This window comes from Buteo buteo, chromosome 1 (assembly GCF_964188355.1).
Source record: "Buteo buteo chromosome 1, bButBut1.hap1.1, whole genome shotgun sequence".
NCBI classification, from domain to species: domain Eukaryota; kingdom Metazoa; phylum Chordata; class Aves; order Accipitriformes; family Accipitridae; genus Buteo; species Buteo buteo.
In genome coordinates, this window is record NC_134171.1 from 4,196,713 (window position 1) to 4,218,070 (window position 21,358).

The 21,358-nt window shown below is 37.3% G+C and overlaps 1 protein-coding gene and 1 long non-coding RNA gene across 2 annotated transcripts in view; one reads left to right on the forward strand and one right to left on the reverse strand.

Moving 5' to 3' along the window:
• Positions 1–21,358, forward strand: part of CTNNA2 (catenin alpha 2) — a 559,270-nt gene that overhangs the window by 8,128 nt on the left and 529,784 nt on the right. The gene's annotated exons all lie outside the window — the stretch shown is intronic.
• On the reverse strand, positions 10,096–20,191 carry LOC142040351 (uncharacterized). The gene is made up of 3 exons (XR_012653188.1): positions 20,095–20,191; positions 17,711–17,790; positions 10,096–10,211 (listed from the first exon to the last, which is right to left on the reverse strand). It is a non-coding gene; the product is annotated as an uncharacterized LOC142040351 (long non-coding RNA).

Sequence of the window (21,358 nt, forward strand, 5' to 3'; positions counted from 1 at the left end):
GCCTGCACCCAAACCACTAGCAGTTAAGGGTCTGTTTTCTACTTCATATTTACTGTTATAAAATTTATAAATAAGTCTGCTATTTTCGCATTCTCTCCCTCTGCATCTTGATCCCTGAATCTGAGGAAATTAGGACCATACAGTTGAAAATATCAGCAACTGGAGTTGATTTTTCTTCCTTTAAAAGTTGTCTTAAGCCTCATAACATGCCATATGCAGTAAGCAAATACAGTTTCAACAGAGCCTGTCTGGGGCAACCGTCCAATACCATCCTATAAGTGGATCCCTATCTAAAAAGTAAATAATAGTACATTAAACCTGGGAGAAGGAAGAAGAGCTTAAGTTAAGATGGATCTTAAAGCTGTTTCTTCTTTGAAGTGGCTTTATTGCAAATCATCTTACAGTGTAAAACTCAGCATTAAAACTCGTGTCTTCTCCTCAGATCACCAGTGTGGCATTCACCCACAGCTTACAGAATCAAAAAGTGCACTTTGCACATCATTTAAGTATCACCATGTGATGGGATGTTTCATAATCCGTGGACGGTATCAGCTTATCCTCTCAGGTCAGGGCCAAAGAGGTTGCATGTCTAGTTTGGATAACCACTTGATCTGGAGTTGAACTATGTCCACTTAGCACGTGTTAGTTCACATCATGGGCTGGCTTTGGAGCAGCTGCTGCACGTTATATTAGGCCGACTAGTGTTAATCCAGCCTGAAAACACTTAAAACATATACAGCGCGGACACTGGGTGCTGAGCACTGAATATTTCACCCTATAAATCTCTTCTTATAGTATCACATTACTTGGCAATGCAGCAGTAGCCACAGACCATCACAGAAAGCCACAGCTGGAGAGGAACCATGGTCTTTTCATTAGCAAAATCATCTCTAGAGAGACAGTTCTAGTGTTAGGAGCTGAACGCTGAAATCCTGAATGCCATTTCCTATTCTGAACAAATACAATGCATCCTCACCGATTCTTCTTAAAAAGTGGAACATTAATTGAATTTCTGCACTCATTCTTAGTGGGATCATAGTTCGCAATTGTCCTCTAGTTGCATGCCTCACTGCAATTTTACCTTATCTCACACACTGTGATTATGAAAACTAGCTGTGTGGCATACAGTGAATCATGCTGTGATTTGCTTTGAAGAGGTCAGCTTAAAAAATTTCCTGAGAGGAATTTTATTAGATGCAAACTGCACCATGACTGAATTAAAATGCAGCCTATGTATTCTTATATCCATTTCATCAATACCATTATATTTCTCCTTCTGTTTCACTGCTATAAACTGATTGGAGGTGTTTTTTTCTTTAAAGTGGATGGGTCAAAAGAAGTTTTCTACAAACACAAGGTCAATTGTGTTCCACTGAAAATGATAATAAATAGCTCCAAAGCCTCAGTTATACTCTGATAAATGGACAAGATGGACAGAGAGCTTAATGGAAGGGCAGATGTGGAAAGTATCGCTTAGTAATCACTCAGCCCAGAGGTTTGCAAGCATTTTTACTAATGGCCATGAAACAATGGAAGCCACTGTATAATGAACAACCTTTTCCCTCTTCATTTGAGCCAGACCCTCTTAAAGCACAAGTCTGTGCATGACTTTCCCAGCTAAACAGAATAAATCATAAGTATTAATGTAGCATACAGCACAAAATTAGCTATCAGTGATCCACTAAGCTGACTGTTGTACCTGATTTCATCAATCACCTTCCACTTGAAGACAAGACCCTCACCCAGAATTTTTGGATCAATCCTGTAGTGTCTGTGTGAGCTATGAGACCCTGTAGATAAATATTTGTGGTTGATTCAAATGTAGTAAAGGAATCCCTGTCTCATGTCTAGAGTAGCCAGGAAAGACAATTATCTTTCTGTGTTAGCTAATACATAAGGTATAAATAAATGATGCCAAAACCAGTGCAGCAGGTATTTTTAGTTTGTCAGTAAATTTGTAGTTCTGTACCAGGAATGGATGCCTTTTGCCAATCTACATATGCTCTTAACAACATTATTTTTTTATTGTTACTAAGGATGCTGCAGAGCTATTAAATAACAAAAACTTATCTGCAGTTCTGGCTGAACTGCCATCTTTAATCATGTCACTCCAAAATGGTTTATGTAAATCAAAAAATTGACTTGAAGCGTCCGTTAATCTCTGCTTGTCGAGATTAAGATGGCTAGTGGAAATGCAGTATTTCCTGGCATGACATATCATGCTGGCAACATGCCTGCAGATCTGGCAGCACATAGACGAAGACACCTGGCAGTAGGAGAGAATTAGGTATTTTTAGGATTGATGCATTTCTTCTCTGAAAGTAGTACTGGTAATACAGTATGCAATGAGTAAATGTTTCTGTACGCACATGCATTTTGACATGCCTTAGCTCTATACATGCAGAAAATACTTAGATATCTACAAAAATGGTAATAAATAAGTTAAAAAAAAAAAGTATTTTCTGAATTCTACCTTTTTCTGTTTCTTGAATTATCCATGTTATGATTTCTTTGGAAAAGATTATTGTATCTCTAGCTGAATATTTTCTATGGCTCATTAATCAACATTTGATTGTAATGATTCTGTATTCAAAGACTCAGTGATGCTCAAAGACATCATTTTATATGGTTAAAATCAGTTTTTAGATGACTGTAAATCATAGAATTTGGTTTCTAATGAGCCTGTTACTAATTTCTAAGTTGATTTCCAAAATTCTGCTGGTACAGTTGTCTGTGAGAATGAGAATTATTAAAAAGAAAATACCATAGTGATTAAAAGCACTTAAAATTAAAATATTCATGCTATCTTCCCCTGATACTTGCCCAGCTCATAATTAAGAAGCCCCAGCTCTCAAATTTTTTAATTCACAATGCCTAAGCCAAGGTATTTCAAGGTATATGATTAATTGATTTTAGCTTTGTTAATACCTGTACTAAACCAGAGCTTTATGTCAGAAAGGCAGCACTAAAAGTGAGGGAAACATTGTCATTTGAATCCCTCTAAAGATGTAATTGTATATCATCTGCATATAATTAGAAGCAGGTGCACTATCAGGCAACAAAGAGGTAACACTAAAAATTCAGTAAAACAGAAGTCTGAGATACACATAGCACTTGCAGAAGATAATTAATCAGCCTGGGACACCATAAAGACAAATTAAATGGGGTATCTGATATAACATGTTTGGAAAGTTTATTTGTAAATTTTCCTGAATGACTTAAATAAAAACTGTGAAAATGCCAAGAATGAAGGTGATATATTAAATGACATGCTACATTTAGTAAACTGGAGGCGGTTAGAGAATTTAGCCCTGTTAAAATGTAAAACCTAAAGGTCCCTGCTTCATACCCTGCAAAGCGTTCACAGGATGTCAGTCCCCCAGCACTGACACCTATTCAGAGTTGTGTTTAGAAAATTGGGGCTTATGCAAATGTAAAGAAGAGAGAAGAGCCCATCTAGAGCTTGGCTTTACTTGCCCTAACGGATGCTTCCCATACTACTGATTCTTTTCATTTTACATTTCATTATTTCCTTTCTTGACCCAAAGTCCATTCATATCAATGGGAATTTTGCTATTGACATCCAATGGGCATTGGCTCATATCCTAATTTATCCATTCCCAAGAAAGCGAGACTAGAGCTGCCTAACTGCTGTAAAATCAGCATTCAGAAACATTCATTTAGACTCCGAATGGTTGTTCAATTCAGCCAAGCCTGTCCTTTTTTATTACTAAAAACTGTATAATCAGGTATTTGCCCAACGAACAGCTGTTCTGCGCCTACATTCTTATGTTCACAATATTATATTATTGTTATTTGTCATTCATTATTCATTAGCCTCCTATGAGATATCACTGGGTTTTTTTCTTTTTTTACAAACGCACCATTTCTCGGGGAGTGCTATTTTTCAGTTTGCCCAGAATTTTGCACTCATTGGTTTTTCAAACAGAAAAAAAAGACACACCAGTATTTTTGGCTATTATCTTCTTTGTTTTTCCCTATCTTTCTTTTCTCCATGACTTTTAATAGATAATAGGGAAGGAAAATGAAAACCTGAATACATTTTGTTTGGTCAATAAACAAAACGAGTGTTCCAAATGAATTATGATTCTTTTTGAATCATGTCCACTTTGAAAATTTCAGACGTCTATTCAAAGAAAGAAGAGTATCATGTCTTGTTCAGAAACAGCACTCCCCCCCTGAAATCTAAATAAATAGTGCATGAACACATCATGAGCCGAAATGTGTTTGCCTAAATTAGCCATTGAACAATTACAAACAAAAAATAAGTATGCAAGAAAATCAGTATGATTTGCACATTAGTTGTGAACAGAAAAAGAGCAGCCAAATGCACCAGATAACTGATTAACTGTAATTAGAATGTGGGCCCCTGGTCATGCATAGCAGATTTCCCACTGATCTGATTTCTGTGAAAATAGGTTTTGGTCCATGCTAATGAATTCTCTCCTCAAATCAATTGATTTCAGTTCTCCTAAGTATTTGGTTCACTTCAGCAAAAAAACCTGTTCCTATTACCTAAAAAGCTTCATAAAAACTGTCCGTTATTTCAGTAAAAAATTCACGTACAGGAGAAGGGAGAAAAAAAGAGGCTTCTACAGGAGCTGTTGATGCGTGTTTGGCAAAACTGCTTGGATCTTTGGTAGCACAACACAGATGGGCATGACAGCATCAAATGCCCCAAATAAGTGCATATTGATGGGATTTATTTTATTTAAACAAAATTATCGCATCAACATACTCACAGATGTGTATTTATAACTGTCTCTTTCTCCATTAGTATAGCAAACCAGCAGCAGCATTTGATTTTTCTAGAAAATCTATAATTTTTCTATGTGGCTTGATAGAGTCAGCAGTTCAGAGTCCTGGGCTCCTGGTCCTGTTCCAGCTGAAGCTGTCAAGAGATTTGACGTGCCCTCTTCGAGGGCAGGAATAGCAGGTACGTCTACGTTGCCTGCGAAGGATGGTTATATGACGTCCTTCGAGACCAGAGCCACTGACAATTTGCACAAACCTCTAAGTCTGGCAGAGGAGTGCGCTTGGCAGATGCCCGTCCTCCCTCTGCCTAAGAGTATCCAGGTGGGTTAGTGAACTGCCAGGGCAGATGATCTGCAGTGTCTTAATTGCAGAGAAGTAGTAATGAAGAGAAACTAACCTGAATGCACCAAAATTGCTCCAAAATTCAGATGTTTCCCTTCAAACAAGCTAATGCAGTAATATTTCCATCTTTCTTACATCGCTGCTCAGTCTCTGAAAAATCACGTGAGAATTTTGGCATGAATTTTGGGGTGCACGTGGGCAAATGAGACTCACACTCGCAGGTCTGAGAGGAGAAACGCTGGAAAGCACTAATGTTACATCTGAGGTTAAAAATTACTTCTGCTCCCTACTGTGTGCAAATGTAAATTAGATAAGCAGAAACAAGCCAAAGGAAATGCTGCTCAGTCGGAAGCAGAAAGTTCCTGATTTTCCAGCTCTACAAATGAAAGATTTTTTTGTAACAACTTAGAGGTAGAATATTTCCGCAATTCTGAATCAGGGAATTAGCAACCTGAAGTTACATTAATCGTCCAAGTGTTATGAGAGAATTCCTGAAGTATAGAATCATCCAGGCAAAGATTAGTCCCGGAATTGAGCCTGACACCAGTTTAAACCTGAAGCAACGCTGATGATTTGCAGTGGCATGGAGGCAGAACCCAGAACTGGGAGACTCGGTAGAATTCTTACAAGAAACACAAAAGGGAGAAGTGCATTAAAAAACCAAATTTACTTAGACAATTTTGGAGAGGAAAAAGATTGTGTGGATAAAAGTGAAAAGCACTGAAGAAATATACTGCAAAGCACAATACTGCCGAGTTCTGATGAGCATCAGAGACAGTCAGACTTGTAGTAAATAAATGTTATTACGCTGCCACGATTATAGCATCTTCCTGTTTTCAGGCTGGTTGAGCCATCTGGCATGGGCATCCGGATAAAAGTTATGCAATTATTAAAACAAGCTAAATTAAATTAATTTAAATTAATCACAGTGTATGAAAATAACTGGCCAGAAGCATCGAATCATAGCTGTTTTGAACACGATGACCTATTTTTCTGTTTTGCTGGGCTTTCTCTAATTATGAGATAACATGCTGCCTTTGAAACCAGTGGCAAAAGTCCAGTTGAGTGAAAGAGAGATTTGCGCAGGGTACTGTTTCCCTTGTACACTGGCAGTGACATGCTTCGTTCAGCAACATGCACACACAGCAGCTAATGAAGGATACAGATACTTTATTATTACTCTATGTTGGCCTGTCATGTAGGATGTGAAGTTACTACGTTACATCAAAATGTTTCTCGTGCTATTTTGGGAAGACACAAAAGACTTTTTCATTCCCTTAAATGTTACAAAAAGTTTGTGTCCTTCAAATTGTCCTTCAAATTCTTCATAAATAGGTATTTTTTATTTAGATGTTTCCAAAAAGATTGCCTAAATGCTTTATTTGCCACAAATGTAGGTTTTCTGTTACAAATTCAGCCAATCTTTTGGTGACACTGTGTTTAAAAAACAGTGTAAAAAATGACTAACTGAAAATGGCTTGATTTAAAGTGCTGAAGAAAATGGGAAGGCGTTCAACTAACAACCTCCCAGAGCTGCTAGGAATAAGAGCAGTTGAGAAGGAGAATCCCAAGAAGGAGAATCCTGAAGAATTTATTTCTATATTTACCAAATCTGCTTGCCAGTACATGGAGGGAAAAGGCAGCATCTTGCCTCCTGCTTGGTCAGAAGCAGCCTGGCTCTGGGTTTAGGAAGATGTTTGTGTCCTACTGATCCAACAGGACGCGTTTTCCGTACATGAGGCTCCCGATGTATGCCTGAAACCCAGCAGAGGATGCACTGAGGACAAAAGGATCGTAGCTTCCACAGCTCAAGTCATGAGCATCCCCAGCTTTAGCTAAAGCTCCCTAAAATGCTTTCCTGCATCCTAATAACCCATTAAAAGCCACCCAGCAAGGATGTAGATATCTTCCTACAGCACAGAAAAAAGCTCCCTCTGAACTCTATTTGGTTTTCAGGGTTTTTCTTCTCTTTTGCCATTTTTTTCCCCAATTACATTGGCTTTAGGTAAACCCTTTTACAGAAGTTCTTCAAACCTACAACTGAATTGCATAAAGAGCCAGTTCAACTAGTTTAATGCATTGGATTGGAATCCAAGCCGCAGATAAAACAAGCTGTTTATTTGGTTTTGTGCTCCTGATGTGATGTCCCCCACTGGGCAGAACCATATGTCACATATTGAAGGGGATTTTGTGGGATGCAGGGAAAATCTGTACTAGATATTGACAAGTATTTTTTTCAGAAATGTTCAGGGAGGAGATAGAAGCTGTTTTAAAACAAATCTTTTTTCCTAAGTGAGGGCCATACTTCTCAGAATAAAGCATAGGCAGGAATATTTATCGCTGGCTTTTTTTCTTTCTTAAATAGGAAATGGTAAAAATGCATTCAGTGTAAGGTTCTATTTAAAAACCTAGCCTAGACTTGCCATTCATCACTTAGCAAAATTAAAATGCAGAGGTGCTAATAGCTGTAGAGAAACCCAGGTGTGGAATATGTGACTTGGACCAATATGAAATAAGGTGTTAGGCAGAGGGGATTCTCCAACTGTAATTAGATTTTAAGCTTAAGTAGCTGCAATTTTACAAATTTCTCCCCCTTCCAAATTGCAAAGAAACTCTTTTGAGTGATGCTGATAATCTGCATACTTTCAGTCTAAGGAAATTAAAATGAATAAATTGTTTACCCAGAATGACACAGGCATTTATAATAGGAGTCTTATCTTTAATAACATTGTTATTACCATTATAATTGTTACAATAGTTTTCTTTTTAAAATCTCATAAGTCTGTTTCTCATATGTGCATTTAATTTTGATTCCCTTTCAAGTAAATATCATGCTTATTATGTCTAGACTTGAGTAGACTTGCCTGAAATCTTTTCTTTCATAAGTTTTCACCTTCTGAGAAAGTTACTGATCCTTAGAGGTAATGTGGTTATCTATCTGGGAGAGGGATTAGGAGTCTGGAGATGTAGTCCTGTTCTTGGCCCTCTCATTTAAGATTTGTGAACTTAGGCAAAGCACCTTGAAAAAAAAAAAAGCCTCAATAGTGAAACAGGATAATGGCCCACATGTGTCTTCTTTAAGTCAGTGAGTTTTGCAACAGGAATGGACTAAATGTAAGACTAACTCATTTTGTACAGGCAAGGTTTCAGATTTTCAGCTGCAAGTCCCTAGAAGTGCTAATTATTTTTATTCCAGCATCTAGGTATAAATGATCTTGCTGAACAATCAAATACTGCAGCCTTTTATATTTTCTTATGTGGTTAGTTACACCAGGATTACAGTTATTTTAAAATATACATGAAAGACAGCAGTTATTAGCAAAAGCCTTAGAGATTTGTATTGACAGTGAGGACCAGAGGGTTAAAGTCAGCTATTTGCAAATGTCTGTATAAAAAAATACCCACTAGACACATCAAGTCTTTGGGTGTGTATACAATGGAGCATCACATCAGCTATCTGCATTTGTAAGCTAATAAACCCCATGCACAAATACCTGATTTATATGCATACCTTGGGGTATGCACACATAAAAAAATAGCAAGGGCAAGTATCTGTGAACAATTGCATTCCCCTCACTTTGAAAAACTGCCCATTAAGATCAGTCTGTATGTTTTGAGAAACAACCCATCTTCCTCCTTCCTCCTGAGTGTTTATTATTGTAATGACCAAGTTAGCTTGGAAGCACAGTGAAAACAGGTGAATGTTTAGAAGGGGGCAAGAGACAAGAGTTCCCATCATAAGATTAATCAGATAAATGAGGTATTTGGAGAGAATTGTTTGCATGCAGCTGAGTTTTCTAAAATGTTATGAAGTAATTGCATTATGAGAATAATCAGCTGCTCTGCATTCTGATCATTAGAAGCTGATGATATAATTGTGTTATAATGAAAAGCATTCTGGTGATTATTCCATAGAGAACTTCTCCACAGATAATATTCAAATTTACTTTATTTTGGCATCATTTCAAAGAAGCTGAAAGTACAATGTAAACAGCTGGACTGTGAGGTAATGTTTTTATGACTTCTGAAGTATGTCCCTTTTTTAAACTATTATCTTGAAAAAGTTCTTTGAGTTTATCTGCATAATGCTAACTGAAGTTGTTTATGTTTTACGGTGGCTCATTAAATAACTTTGTTCTGTATTTCCAATGGGAATCAGCAGTTTTCTTCTTTTTTTTCCTGAGTAGTTAATTAGAAACCATCCCAAAGCCATAAAGAATCAATAACACTGTAATTCTCTCATATCCTGAATGATATTTTATCACATACTCTCTTCTGTGGATACTCTATGACAAATCCTTACAGCATGTACCACTGGTGACTTACGCTTACGGCATTTTGCAGGGTATAACACAAGTCAGAGCTTCCTCCATCGGTAACTTCAATATTGTTTCAAAATAAGCGTGCTGTATTTTCTCAAGTTAATCAGCAATCTCCAAACTAGACAGCTGGTATATAAAATCCTCATCTAGGTGAATGAAGATTGCCTCCCAAAGACAATTCAATCCATCGGGTTTTGATGGGACAAACAACTCTATGGAGGAATATGCTTTCCTATTGAATATCTGGCAAACTGTTGCTGTGGGCAAATTAATCTCCCAGCTAAATAAGAAAACTAAGTTATTCTGCCGTCTTTTTAAAAGCTGTGTATTTTTCTGCTCTTGCTACAGTATTTGAATGCACCTTGAACAGTAAACCATAGTTTTATGCTCTGCTGACTATATTGCTTGCAGGGAGATGTCTGGGCTATAACATGGGCTAATCTTTGACTTGTAACAAGCTCTTTGTTTTCTGCTCACAGTTTCTTCATTATCCTTCCCCAGATAAATATGTAACTGCAGTCCTATTTGATGGGTAATAGGGGTGAGAAAGCAGAGGTGAACATTGTTCTACTCAGTGAGACCCATTAGTTTCCCTTTGCTAAAAACAAGCATTTCCAATCTAGGAATTTCCCAGCTGATTTAAATCTCCTCCTTACCTTTTTAGCCATGATACACATGGATGTTTTTTGAATTTGTTGTTCAGTGGAAAGAGAAAAAAATGCCAATTCAGTGTGGTGTGGAGCCAGCCAAGTCTAGTAGCAGCAATGGTAGCTGTGGGGGAGAAAGGGAAATAGTAAGTGTTGAACGGGGGATACTGAGATCTTGACTTCAAATGTCCTCCTGTATTGAAAATGTCACGCTAATTAGGAAGTTGTTGCGTTATTATGTATAATAATGCAAGTGTGGGCTGAGGTTCTCTTGAGTCCTTTAAGGGCTTCTGTTTGTAGTTACAGTCCTGTGCAGCTGAGCCTGCACTGTTTGGGAGGCCAGCGTGCTCTCTGGGTTGGCATGTGCTTATTCTACCTTTACCTTAATCCTGGTGTAAAACTGGAGTAATCAAGTGGCTGTAGCATCCCTCTTAATGCACAAGATCAGCTCCCTCTGCTTTACTCGCTCTCAGGTCTTTGAAAAGTGTGTTCACATCTTCACCCGCCCTGCACCTGAGATGTGCTGAATCAAGTGAGAAGACTGGAATAAAATGCCCTGTTGCATTTGATAATGTTTTTACAGGGGAAGTAAAAGCCCACATCTCTCATTGACTCTAATTAGAACAGCATATAATTGGCAGTGCTGAAAATAAAGCCACTAACACAGATGTTTCTTGTTGTCTTAGAAATTTAAAAGAAGGAAAAAAAAAAAAGGCAGCACCAGAACTTGAAAGGTATGCAGCTTCTGAAAGGTATTTAGTTGCCTAATTCCAAATTGTTTTAGTAAAACTTAAGCACCTAAATACACTTAAAGCTGTATATATATACTTATATTTATTTATTTGTTTGTGATTGCTTAAGATGATAACTAAATCTTAGACCTTTTAGAGGCAGAACTCCATTTCTTGCTTTAACTCTGAAGTGCCACTGCCAGATGGAACGAGGTAGAAAAAGCCAACAGGATCAAAATATGTTGTTCTCCTCCAGCCTCTGCAGTTCAGCCAACAAAGAGAACTTCTGCAGAGTCCAAATGTGCTGGAGTTGATGTATCTTAGTCTAGTGGCCTATGAAGTTGATTGCTGACTTGCTCTTTCTTACTTTCATACTGTAAGGGTCTCAAAATGGCATTCTAACAGTAAAGTGCTGTAACAAGGAGTAACAACTGTGACTCCCTAGTTATTATGCTTTTTTACAGGGAGCTGGATTTTTCATGTAACTGCAATGTAAGTTTTTGAGACGTTGCTTTTTCAGTGCTTTTTATTTTACTGCAGTAATCAAAGAGAAAAATCATTTCTGTGACATGTTATGTGAATCCAACAGAGAAATGCTGGAGGGAGGCTTTGGGAATTGCTAGCTGCATATTCTACTGGCAACAGAAAGGACGGATTGGGATAATTCCTGCACCTTTGATGGGCTTGTGCTATCTCCAGATATTGCTGAATCATTGACACCATAGAACTTCCACCTGGAACTCGTAAAAACATTGGGGGCAAGCAGCATTTCTGGCTGAAATCTACCACATTGAAGGATGTATTGGATTAACTTTTTTGTTTCCTTTTTTAAATGCCACCATGGAGAAAATCACCAGAGGTCTTTTCTCACCACCACCCCCAGCATATCTAGAGACATAAATGGAAGCTCTGGATATGTAGTTCTTCTGGAAAAAAAAGAAAATAATCTTTTGCAGCTTTGCGTTGGTTCATAAATGTATTTACTAAATAGCATAAAGTATTTCATCCTTTATTGGGTAATGACATCTTCCCCTTGACATCTTTACATTGAACAACAGAAGCAGAGCTGTGAATGTCAAAGTGAGATGGTAAGAGGAATCATGGACACAAACGTGGTGTGGGAAAAGGCTTGGGAACTGTTGGTGCTGCTGTTACTAGACACGGTGTGTAATAAGACAGACAGGTTATACCTCTATCATCGATTAAATCTGTGAGCAGGGTCCTCAGAGAAACCATAGCAGAACATCTCCGTATTTTTAAGCATTTTAAAACCAGATCTTTGCTAAGAGTCCCACTAATCTATAGCTATGCTTGAGGATATTATTGTTACATGTACGGCTGTGGCACCTCATGTTGATAATATTAAAACACACACTTCAGCAGCACCTACACATCGGCCAAGCTAGCTTCTCCTTCCTCCCATGCCCGCTGTTCTAAGCAAATGACAGGTATAGTTAAAAAACCTATCCTAACCAGTCTTACCCCTAAGCCACGCAATTTAAACATCATGCATAGCAGGGTGTCAGTAACAGATGGACCGTTATAATGTATGCCGTGAATACCTACTAAGAATTGAATATATTTTGTATCAATACTGTGGTTGGGAAATAAAAATCCTCCTGAAGAGTCATTCCTGTGAGTAAGCAGTATAGTCCGGTGGTTTTAACTGGGGTGCTGGTGGGGAAAAACAAAAGCAATCATTCCATATAATGGAATAACTACCTGCAACAGCTCCGTTTACATTGGCAGTCAATTGTAATTTGTAAATAGCGCACAAGCTAAATTAAAGGATATATTGATGGTTCACAGATTGAAGCTTGGCAGAAGAAATTTTTAGTGCATGGTGAACTTTTGCAGCCTATCTAAAAAAGGTGTTAGTGGAAGTTTTGAAAGACCTTTAGTTGTGGAAGTTTTGAAAGACCTTTAGTTAAGATAGTTTAAGGGAAGCCTTTGCAAGTCATACTAATTTCTTTCTCATAAATGCGTCATACATGTCCTCAGTATCTGCCGTAACGTTATCATTTCCTCTGGTAATTATAACTCTAACTTCTGTGTAGTGAGTCTCCATATCTATAAAGCTTAATGTTTCACATCCTGTATTATGCTCCCCTGCTAACAGCAATTTGCTACTACCGTTGGCTTTTCGTTATATGGCCCACCGTTACTAAATACGTTTTGTAATAGCCCATTTCCTTCTTTCCCTATTCCTAATTTAAAAGCAACCGGTTTTTAACGCTTCTAATATGCATGTCACTCAGAGCTGAGACATTTTGCTTAGGGCCAAATTCTGGTCTTCATTGATGGGAAAACTCCCATTCAGATCAATGAAGCCAGGATTTGGCTGCAGCTGTTTATACCTCATTTCATTTGGAAAAGTGGGCTAGGTTTGTGCTCTGTGGCTTTGGTACGTCCTTCCAAGAACCTGATAACCTTTCCACAAATGCCCTTCCTGAAAGGAAACAATCAGCAGAATGAGAATTAAAATGAGTCGAAGCAGAAAATTAATCAACCAGGAGGCGTTAATGGATTAACTCCTTTCCAGGCAGCGTCCCGTCTAGCACCCCTCCACCTTTTCAAGGACAGGGTGAGCATGAAAACTGTCCCCTAACCTGGAGATCTGCCTAGCAAGACACTAGCTCAGATGGTCTGAAAAGCATGCCCAGTCTTTTGCGCCATTTGCTGAACAAATGATCATTTAATCTCTGATTAAGCAGGACATTTACACAAGTGCTAAACTGACCCCTAATACTTCTTTCTCTGACACCTGCAACAAAGTGCTGAGAAGCCTTAGTTCCTTTGGGCTTTTCTCATGCATTTGTTCTCATACCCAAGTTTTATTAAGCTTTCTGCATTAAAATCAAAGACGACCACCCGGTTACGTTATACAATAGAGTATCTGACTCACCCTTATAAATATCTTTGAGATTTTTGCAAACCCCAGGATTGCTAATGTTTAAATCAACAAGAAACAGAATTAGTTCTAGCACTCTTTTCTTAAGGAACTCAGACACTAAAAAGGAAAATCACACGGTAAAATTGCTTCCCACTCTTAAATCCTGTGCTGTGTCACAAGCTAAATAATTCTAAATTCCCGTGAAGTCTATCCATTCCTGAAGGCAGTAATCTATCAGCTTGTTGTATTGTGTTTGCAGGTTAAATATTCACTAATGGTTTATTAGCACATATATTGTAGATGATCAAGTTTGATTAATGCCCAAGTACTACAGAGTTTCTCATATTTAATAAATATTTTCAGTACTCCCTTATTGCTTTATCAACATAAATTACAATCACTGTCTAATAATCGTAAATCAATACAAACTATGCAGTAAATCATTCTGAAGCAGAGAGCTGTTAAAAAGTGAAATGCCAGTCCAAACTCTCTTTCACTGCTTTATTATATTTTCTCTACTGATTTTTATGTTTTTCTGATCCCTCAGCAACCGCAGGACAGTATATTGGTTGAGTCACCTCACTTGGATGCAATTTTTCTTCTTTTCGCAATTTGTTGAGATTAGAATCATGTTCTTATTTTTGCTATAGCCTGAAAAGGCAAGTGTGATTCTTGAGGTCTTGTGGTTAACTTAATTTTACTTTGCCTCTGGCTCTCCCTTGCTTTCTCTTCTGTTTAGTTATTTTAATTGAAACTTGTGCATGCACTGAAACCAGCATACCCTTGTATGTATACCTTGAACAGACTGAACCACAGATCCGTGGTTTCAGCCCAGAGTGGGCCTTAAGAAGAGACTTCTTGTCTAGATTTAGGTTGGAAGATGTAGCTTTCCAGTGGCTGCTCCCCTGGCTGTCCTCCACCGGCAACGGAGAGAGGGAAATCTTTCTAAAGAGCAGTTCCCAAAGTAGCTCTCTAAAGCAGGCAGGACACATCTTCCTCCACAAGTGACAAAAAAGGGATGACTAACTTTGATTCAACACCTACCTTTTGGACGGCTAAAGTTAAGGAGGATGAATCATACTGTTACCGTACTGGTCTCCGTCCTCTCTATAGAATGAGAATTTTGTTGTTGCTTCTGTCTTTATGTAGTCCTTGCCCCAAAATGTCTACTAGTTTTACGGTCTTCCAAAGACATATTTTACAGAATTATGCTATTGAGTTGAAATCACAGGCTGCAGTCTAGCTATGTATGTGGAGACCGAAAGCCGCTGGATTTAACTGCAGGATATGTTATTTGGTGAACAGGCTTTCAATAAATTTTAGTATGGTTATTTGCCCTGAATTGGCCAATCTGTTTAATGCTTCCCCCTCTTTCAAAGTGGGCCATTACATCTGGGATGATTTCAGGTAGTCAGGATCCTAATGTGAGTGAAAGTACTTCTAACAACAAAGTCTTTACTGTGTTGGAGTGGGTCAGTCCCTGCCAGCAGAACTGTTTGTTAAAATTACTGCCAGTTCCTGCATTATTCGTTAAAAATCACATCTTACCAATTCTATTTACTAGAACTGATGTCCCCTCTCTGAAGATTTCTGCTGCCAAACCACTGTTCAGTGAAGTCCTTCAGTGTTTAATGAGCACAACTTAATTTAAGACACTCCCTTACAGCCGAATAGCTACATTTGCTTTGCTGTATGGAAAGAGCCTATCTTAAATATTTTTACTAAACAAAACAATTTTAAACTACTCATATTAGCAAACCCTGTTCAATTCTTGCCTGCTGCTTGATAAACGGATGTGACTGTCAATATATTTCTTCTTAGCAACATTCTCTAATATTCCCACACAGATTGCTCCCGCTCGAGACTTTTAAAACCGCATCATCCACAACTTCAGCTGCAGGCAATAGATGCAGAGATGACTCAACATATCACAGAAATAAAGCTTATAAGAGTATTTTGGTGCAGTTGCTCTGCAGGAAGTTTTCTGGATTTCTAAAAAATATCAGGGACAACAACAAAAAAAAAAAAAAGAAAAAAGTAGTGAGGTGCGTGGGAGAATGAAGGACACAAGATATTAATTCTTAGAGTCAATAAGCTGTAGCGTACAAAATGAAGCCGAGGAACATATGCCACATGTTTGTGAAGCACGAAATGATACCAACTCTCCTTTTCAGCAGGCACAAACAACCCAGCTAGATTAGAAGATGCCATGAAATGGAAAGAAAACAATAGACTTATCTACTTTAATTTTCCCCAAAGGACAATGCAACTTATCACAGAAACTACAGAAGGGCATAAACTGTGGCCTAATACCGAAGATTTATAGATTATAAACTCAGAAGAGAACATTATGTTCACCTAGTCTGACCTTTGGTACAGTTCATAATATATACTTTCACTGAGCATTTCTTGCATCAAGGCTATAACTTTTGGCAGTGTTAGGACTCTTTTCCTAGAAAAACATCCCAACATAGAGACTTAAAATGATGGGGAATCAATAATGTGCTTTAGTAATTTGTTACACAGAACCCCCATGGTTTAAAAATGTGTGTTTTATTTCCAAAGTGATTTAAATGCTTTTGTCCATTGGCTTTTGCCATGCCTCTGTCAGCTAGATTAAAGAGCTTTCCATTATCAGAAGTCTTCTCTCCATGTTCGTACTTACAGATTAGAAGGTGACTTAATCATAATCTTTTCTAAATAAATCGATTGTTTAGTCTTTGACTGTAAAGAAGGCTTTCCAGACCTCTATAAATCCAAATACTCTTTTAGGCTGTCTGCTTTGCAAGATGTGGTTCCATATCTGAAATATGTGACATATTTTCTGCTTCTATTTGTGTGACTTCTCCTGGTTTTATTGAAATTTCTGTAGCTTAAATCAGGCCACCTCATCAAATTATTCAGAATGCTCTGTGAAATCAGCCCTTCATTGCAATTATTTCTTATAACTCAAAGCTTTTATTGATAATTAGTGTAGGGGTGCTGTCTGATCACTTATCCCAGATCCACAGTGCAGTACAGTTATGATCTGGATTTTATTTAGGTTTTTAGCGATTTCTGATGGAGTATGTTCACATTATGTTCGCAAAGACTCCTCTCAGACAAACACAAAAGTATTCTTCCTTGTATTTATTCTTATAACAGTTGAACGTTCTGGTTCAGCCTTTCACTTCTGGATGGCTGTTTCATAGACAACTTCTGATGACAAAGCTTGGAAAACACTGTGACTTGATTTACTTATTTGCTTTCAATTAAACAGGTTTGGTGGTCTTGGTCTAGTTTTAGTGAGCAAATACCTTCCTCTAAAATTTACCAAAATAGCTAGGAGAATTTACATACTGGCTGGTCAAAGGCTGCAAATACCACAGACTACTTTCTTTACTTGCACATATGAGAGGTGCTAACAGTATTTGTGACAGCATATGGGCTAGTTTCACATCAGTTCTAAAATATTTCCAAGCTACATCATACGGTTGAGTAGTCAAAGATATTTTGACTTGGTTACTCTGTCACATATATGAGGAAAGGCTTTTGTAGCTCTAAGCCTAAAGGAGACAATTTAGGGAAGAGTCTTACTATATTGCCAAATATATTTTTTTTTAACCTTTCTTCTCATTTACATGTGTTTCAACAGTCTTACAGAAGGTGGTAGCAGCTACCCTAAAGAAAGCTTTGTGCCTCTTACATGACTTCCTTTTACAGGAAATACATGTTTTTTTTTCAGTTGGAGACCACTTTGCTCTTTAATCCTATACAGTTTTTATATAGGCAGCAGTTGAAGAAATTCTTTTCAAGTGAAAATATGTTAAGGAATAGGAACATTTAATGTGTTGTTCATGTGTTTATGGCCAAGAAGTCAAATTTAAATCAGAATCTCAGCACCATAATCTCTTAGCAAATGTTACCAGCTGTTCAGCTCCACACTTTCTTCCTTCTAAAAGCAAGTAAGAAAGTGAAAATCCATCATATCAGCCAGCTAGTGGTTCTTAGTACCCTTACCTTGACAGATGATACATCAGAGTGGCTGTCTTTCTGGAAATTTTACTTTTAATGGGCTGGGATCCATCTTCCTGCAAATACTGAAATAAAAATATGCATCAAGTCATTTATATATGACTTGAGCCTACATGTATAGGCTCACTTTTTATATATTCTTCTGAGAAACAGTACTTAATTTTTCTTCTATGTCTATTTATTATGTCTGACTACATTTTTCTTCATTGAAAGGGCCAATGAAAGTAGCATGGCTGCTCTAGTATTTTGATATCCTTCCAAACGCAAAGAAGTGTGAGAATATTTAAAAAAAAAATAAAAATGTAGAGTTGTACAATAAGTAGAAAATTTCTGAGAAATTTGCCAAAAAATTAATTTAAGGGAAAAAAAATCCTCATGAAAGGGGAATAAAAAAACGCCAAAGAAAGTATTTTCTAAGTGTTACAGTCAATAGGATCCCAGAAAAAACCTCCTTGTTATACATATATAATTATGTTATATATCATTCTTAATTATCTATATATAATCATATATTGCTTCCTATATGCTCTATTACCTAGACTGCATTCTTCTCTCATAGCTGTGCAGAGCCCTGCATGATAGAGTTTGGGCACTAAACATAATGTTAGATGCTACTGTAGTAAAGATCAATATATGAATTTCCTGTAATAAAGACAAATAAATTATCTGGGGGTGAACATGGGTTTAAAACACTATAATCTTTGTCCACACAATAGCAAAACGATGTTTAACTCTGAACAGCTAAAATGTGTGAGGTAAAATAGCCTCTAATCTAGGCTTTTTGCCAGATAGGTGTGACCTTGGTGGCAATGGGAAATAACAGACAGATTACACTGTACATTTCTAGTAACATAGAAACAGTCCTGGAAATACGATTTTTTTTAAATTTTCTCCCCTCTGGCAAATAAGAACTGCTTTGAAACCGTACGCCTTATATACCAACCTGGGTAGCCTAATGCCACTGGGGTTTTTTGACAGCAATACTGGAGTAAGTGAGGAAAACAAATGGGACATGTTTAAATCCATGACATTTTGTATTTTAATTTCTGATGTGGGGGAGCTTGCCAAATATTAGAATAATAACTCAGATGCGAGCTTCGTTTGCGTGTCTATATCAAATAATAGCTTGTCTGTAAAGTCAAACCCCTTCCTTACCCAGCTCCAGCCTTGTTGACTCGTTAACCTCTTAGGACGCTGACCTTTCCCTATATTCTCAGACTTTACTGTCCAGCTGTCAACTTATCCTGTATATCCACACTTTCCCTTGTACTACTCTTCAAACACAGGAAAAGCTCCATACTAAAATCCAATCTTCCGTTACCTTACCTTCCTTCAAATCCTGATTTACAGCTCATAACTCTCATATAACATACTCACGTCTTCCTTTTTTGCTATTTATTTACTTCCAACCTCTACCCTCGCATTAGCAACAACAAAAATCCTAGAAATGCATGGAAACCTGTTTTCATTTTTGTTATTGTCTGCTGACTGAAATGAAAAAAAAATCAAATCAATACTTTCTTTTGATAATTCATTTTACTTTCATTTCTGGTCAGTCTGGCAAAAATGAAAAGAAAGATGAAATTATTCTGAATTGAAAAAGTATTTGCTTGACCCTAAACAAAGTAATTCAAATTGTTTCTTAAGCTCCACTTTTTATTATAAAGGAATTGATTTTTTAAACATTATTTTTCTTTAAAAATTATTTTCTCTAGCTTTTTCCTTTTTTTCAAACAGTATGCACATATATTGGTTGACATGATTCACCTTCTTTTTGTTTTCATCAAAAAGATTCGATAGGAAAAAATTCCCATACTCAGAAACACAAATGGAACAGAAAACTGTAATTCTCCTTTGCTATGTTCATTTATGTGCAAATTCATCCTTCATGTCCTGTTTCATGTGTTTGTTTCTTAATCTGTATTTTGCTGGGCAATGATGCCTCTATTTAGTGTTTGTGCAACACCTGCCACAAAGAAGTTTGGACCTTAGTACGGACTTTTTATTTATAGTCCAAACCAAATGCCAGTAAAGGATGGAAATCACCTACCTTACTTGTCCTTTCCAGATTTAAACTTAGATCAGGTATCTCACAACAAATATAATGAACAGAAATATTCACATGAATAAAATAATTGTATTTCTATAGCTAAGTGGAAGCACATAAGGACTGTTTAATGTACAAGTACAAAACTATTAACAAGAACATAAATTTTGTCAAGAATGTTGGCAAGACATGATGTATTCCTTAAAACATTATCTATAACCATTAGTTTAAACCTTTAGCAAGACAATATCAGAAAATTTAGTTAAGGTGTCAGCTTAAAGGTCTGAAAAACGTTGGAGAAGCTTTGGACAGGAAAATTCACCTTTTGGTATGCTTTAAATAGCTTTCAAAGCCAAATCCTCTTGGGCACAGTTGTGCAATTACTTGAGGAGTACTGAGTTGATTGCACATGGCTGCTGGTGGGAGATGTCTGTAGAAGAGAAAACAAAACAGCTGATGAAGGAGCAACCCACTATCTAGCTAGGTATCTAGTGCAGTCAGATAAAAAAATGGGTAGAATACTTTTTTTATTTATTTGTTCATTGGCATTTGGAAAGACAATATTCCCATTGAGTCAGGATTTGCTCTCACAGGTCATGTTTATGCAAAACTGTTGGTGTTCTGCATGCACTCCTGGTTGTACGTGGGAACTGGACACTGCAAAGTTGTTGTAGGCTTCTGGAAATGTGGGTAGCTTCTTCATGCCATCATAGCCAAACTGACTATTTAAGAAACAGAAGATAATGGCACAGCATTAGATTTGTCTCCTATGCTCCCCAACTGAAGTATATGACATGTTCTGCAGACTCAGGACTTCCTAGCTCTATGGGAATGTCTCATTCAGTGGCAGAAGTGCTAGTGGGGAGCAATGATCTCAAATTTCTGGCCTATTTTCAATTAGGATCTGCAGTGTCCTTTCCTGATATCACAGAAAGGACACAGAGTTTCAGTATATCCTTAGGATATCCTATAAAATAACTGCACTAATTATTCCTAGGTGAATTATAGAATGAAGTGATGCTGTTCTTTTTTTTTCTTTTTCTTTTTTTTTTTCCCTCCCCCTCTGATCCTCCTCTGATCCTGCGGCACTTTGCAGGTTTGGGACTATAATCAGCAATTCTATGTGAAAACTTATCATCTGATTAAGCACTGTTGGTTCAAGCTGGTAGGAAGAATTGCCTAAAAATAAGGAATCAATTTTGAGCCAAGTGTTGTAATTTTAAAACCACTACTTAAAAGGTATACGGTAATGTAATTAGTCAGGGATGTAATTAGAAACATTTCGATGATGGCTTGAGTGAATGACATTTCTTGCTTAGCTGTGCATTTTGGAAATGTTACAACTTGATTCAAGTTCTCAAAGTAACTTTTGTTGTGAACTTTGCACACTGTAGAAGTGGAAAAAGTAATTGGCAATTCCTTTGCGGTGATGCTCTTCTGATGGTCCCCCAAAATGCCTTTGCTACAACATTGCTCTTGTATCATAACCTTCATTCAGATCCAAAAGCAATTTCAAGCAACCCAGCTTCATGTCAGATTGAGGAAAGACTAATCAGACCTTCAATCTTGAAGACACTTTTTAAGGA